Here is a 4758-nt window from a genome sequence, read left to right as displayed (position 1 = left end):
AAACATGTAGTTAGGGACTATCAAAAGGGACCTTTACTGGCACAGGTTGATAAACATTACCACTGGATGTGTTGGTGAGGTCTTGGAATGGAGTGCGCCCCTTAGTTTGCTTTGAAGATGCCATCTGCCATAATCGTAACAGGCGTGTAATGAAATAGGATAGAGCAGTGAGGACTGACAACTCAGGCACAAGGCATTGAGTTACCTTTAGTTTGTAAGTTTGACATGACCAATTGTTAACATATTGTCATAGTTAACATATTGTGGCAGGAACATGAATGATGAGTACATTTACAAATCCAAGTTAGAGAAAACAACATAATGATGAATACAAATACAAAGTTATAAGTTGAATATCACACATAAAGAATTTAAGAAATTACATAAGCCGTTATTTACCCTCAATTGGTACCACGTTCTACAGAGTACAGTCAAATTCAGATTTTCCAACAAAAAAATTGTCCAATGCATCCCATATATATAATTGGCCACTGAGATAAGATTTCAAAGTCCATTCCTTCTTTTTTTAGGATGTCAAAATTCATTGTCCTTACATTTTCACCTTCTACAGCTGGTGTTAGATAGTATGCACACTCCCAAATCATTGTTGAATATGCAAGATTGTTCTAAGCGGTATATGGAGAAATAGATCAACGATTGATATCCAAGTCATCATTTGAGGGGTACACAGAAGTATTCATTCGAAGTTGGATAATATGGAATATGAACAAAGAAAACTCCATTTCAGCATGTGTATCTTGCATCTCAATTTGCAGGCAGAAATTACATAAGTCGCAATCAACGCTACCACCTGACAAGCAAATATGTAGATGGGTATATATTAGCATTAACAGAAAAAGGTACATAGTTTGGATTGTGCTTAAAACCAAAGTTCTTTCTGAGGATTGATGTAAATGGGCAGTACATTAGCATTAACATCAAGAGTTTCTACTGAGTTGAAGATCAAATTACATCATGACCGTGACATTTAGCAGCTTGTATATTCAAGTTTTTCATGCATATAGCGAGCAATGTGCACCATAAGTTTCATCGTTACCTTGAAAACTCTGAAATCTATCAGATTGCAATACCAAATGAGAAGCTTCGTTTGGAGCCTTGACTGGAGCAGCTGGTCCGTGACCCCCTCGTCGAGCCGAAAGTTCCAGGCGCCCGCCACGGGGGCCGAGCCGGCGGGGACGGTGCTGGGAGTATGGAGGCGGTGACGGTAGTACGGGTATGGGGATGAGTGCAGACGAGGCGGGGACGATGCTGGGAGTGCGGAGGCCGTGGTGGCAGTGCGGGGACAGGGAGGAGTGCGGAGGCGGTGGGGACAATGCTAGGAGTGCGGGGACGGGGAGGAGTGCGGAGGTGGCGGGGACGGTGCTAGGATTGTGGAGGCGACGACGGCAGTGCGGGGACGAGGAGGAGTGCGAAGGCGGCGGGGACGGTGCTGGGAGTGCGGAGTTGGCGGCGGCAATGCGAGGACGTGGATGAGTGCAGACGCGGTAGCCTCGGTGGCGGCAGCGCGAGGACAGGGTCACAGTCGCTTGAGCGGAGGCGGAGGCGTCTGTGCGGTGGTGGATTCAGGGATGGAGAGGCGGTGGGTTCGAGGACGGGGAGGAGCACGGAGGCGGTGAAGGGTTCTCGGACGGGAGGCGGCGGTCGTGGTCGTGGTCGCGGTCGCTTGAGCAGAAGCAGAGGCGGAGGCGTCAGTTCGGCGGCGGATTCGGGGACGAGAAGGATGCAGAGGGTTCGGGGATGGGGAGGCGACGAGGAGGAGCGCGGAGGCGGCGGGTTCGGGAAAGGGGAGGCGGCGGGTGCAGCACAAGAAGCGGTAACTCGGTTTCCAAATCATCATATCAGACGCGTAATGAAAGCGAGGGCAGATTACGGGGATCATCTTTAACTGTATACCGTTGGATTGTGTGCAATGGACAGTGTAGATTATTTGGTTCTGCCATAACTCGTGCTTTTTATAGGGGTATAGATTTATACTAAAAAGTTTTATGAGGAACTGTAGCTTTGAGAAAATTTGGCAACTAGAATAATTCTTCACTAGCTTCAGATGCCAATCTATAATAGGTTTCATCATCTGCTGCCCCTTCTATCTCATAATCACTACAATTTGCACACCTCTCTTTGATATCATTTTCAAAAACTCCAAGTCCTTCACTTAGCATATTATCTATTTCATCACCTTTATCATTTTGTACTTGTGAATTTGGGCTAACAAGCGATTCCGATTTTAGATTCTCACAGTAAAATATCCATATAATATATCCTGGCACGAATCCTTTAGAGATCTAGCGATTTTTCACTATACTTGCTTCTAACCAACAACAATTTACACAATCATCACAATGGCAACGGATTGTACCACCTCTTCTAGACTTAGCTAAAGCAAACTTTATAATTCTTTCAATTCATTGTAGTACTCAATTGTTTGCCTATAGTATATAATAGACATTGTTATCCATTTGTAAGAAAAGAGTTATAATTTTTAATCCTATGTTCCGAGATCCAATTACCTAGGTAAATGCATCCACCTCTTGTCCGTGCTTATAATGCCAATTGATTTGTGCTAATGTATTGCAGTCTACAAGCTTCAAATAAATTATATGGTCAGGTTAAATTTCAGAGTATATATTAAAAATACTTGTACTGCAAGTTGATGTTCCTCTTTCAAATTATTTATTCTAGTATTAGATGGGTTTTTGAGTATTCATATGTAAAACAAAATCTAAACAAGTACTCTGATGCGGCAGCAACCAAGAATGCACACAAAATCACGGAGAAGACAATTTCATCCAGTTAGCCACAGTTTCTAGACGTTCACATAACTTATTTATATCATCCATGCATCACACAAAAATACATAGCAAGATATATATAAAGGAAAAGTAGAAGTTGCTCACCAAGATGCACTCTACTACTATCGTGATGTGCACTCTTCAAATTGCTTGCTTGTTCTCCACCAGATGCGTCAAGTGAGATTGCTTCTTCCTTCTTACTCCCACACCAGAATGCCTTACTCGTTCCCCAGTTTGTAGATCCAGCTCCCCTCTCCAAATTTGCAACCCTAGCTTGATAACAAATGTGAAAGCTTCACATAGTGGCAGATTTGGAGGCTTTGGGTAAAAAAGATTGGGGGATTTCAGAGGAGAACTAAGCCAGATTTGGGAAAGGAGCTACGATTTGGGGGAACTTAGGAGGAAAATGGAGTAGAAATTTGGAGGATCTGAGAGGAGAGTGATCAGGGATTAAGAATTTGGAGAAGAGAGGATATGTGGTTTGATGAATTTGGTTTCCTGGGAGGGGAGAGAGTAAGTGTGTGTGCCTGTTTCTAAGAGGGAGACCAGATTATGTACATGTGTGAGGATTCATCAGGACACATATATATCCTAGTGTATCCACGCGTTAAAATTTTCGTTTTCCGCTGAAATTTTCGTTATGTGCCCCGCTTTCACTAGAGCGGCACAAAATTTGCCCTCGATTTGATGGTGCCGTCTTCGACTAGAGTAACTTCGACACTTTCAAATACCTATAATTAATATAAACTGGTACATACAAAATGTCATACTAGTAAGTGCTTTGAATAAAAAGAAGTGTCTTTGTATTGTTTCAGGGGGCAATTAAGCCAAATGTTGTCCCGAGTTATATGCCACGTAATCTTAATCATCTCGTAGTGTTAGTAGAAGTTGGTTTTTTACTCCCAATATCTAGTTTATTTCAGAGAATTATTTCCACAAAATCACTATAAAAACTAAAAAATGTAAACTGTTGTTTAACATAGTTTTCACTAATTTTACTTTGAAAACTAGTTTGAAAGCTTTGCTAAATATATCCTAAGTTTAGTGAAGGTGCACACATGGAAGATTGATTCTATATCAAATGTTTGTGTCAGGTAGATGAAACAAACCAATGCCAATGCCACATGGTACTATCGCAATGCTTGTGAATAAACATGGCTAAATGGGCCGTTCGTGCCGGCCCGGCACGGGCCCGACTCGGCACGGCCCGGCTACGGCACGGTCCAAATGGCCCATCTACAGTAACGGGCCGTGCCGTGCCGGCCCGCGTGCCTTCCCCTCGGCCCACGGCACGGCCCGTCGGTGACCGTGCCGTGCCTGGTCGGCCCGGGCACGATTTCGGCCCGACGGTCCGGTTAGTCCGACGGGCCGAAATAGATAAAAAAATATAAAAAAAATGAAAAAATACATAAAAAATATATAGAAAATAGATAAAAAATATAAAAAAATAGATAAAAAAATATTTAAAAATAGATAAAAAATATTTAAAAATAGCTAAAAATATTAAAAATATAAATAAAAAAATAGAAAATAGTGCCGGGCCGAACCGTATCGGGCCGTACCGGCCCCGGCTGGGCCGTGCCCGTGCCAGCCCGACTTGACCGGGCCGTGCCGTGCCGGCCCGTCGTGCCGCGCGCTCGACCCAGGCACGACTCGTGGCGTCATGCCGTGCCAGCCCGGCCCATCGGTAATCGAGCCGTGCCTATAGTACCGTACCTCGGGCCGACCCAATAGACATGACTCATTTGGACGTCTTTAGTTGTGAATGACTTCTGAAGACTTCTTTACACAGCCCTAGGAATCACGCTCCGTTAACCACTGCTGACTACTGGGACCCAGTGCTGCCCTTAGCCACTTACACAGCGGATCCACAAAGAACACGAACGAACGCTTGGCCCCACAAGGCAGCAAGACATTTCTTGTGTAGACTTAAACCCTGCGGAAGTGC

Source organism: Phragmites australis, chromosome 4, assembly GCF_958298935.1.
Source record: "Phragmites australis chromosome 4, lpPhrAust1.1, whole genome shotgun sequence".
NCBI lineage: Eukaryota > Viridiplantae > Streptophyta > Magnoliopsida > Poales > Poaceae > Phragmites > Phragmites australis.
Note: the sequence above shows the minus strand (reverse complement) of the source record.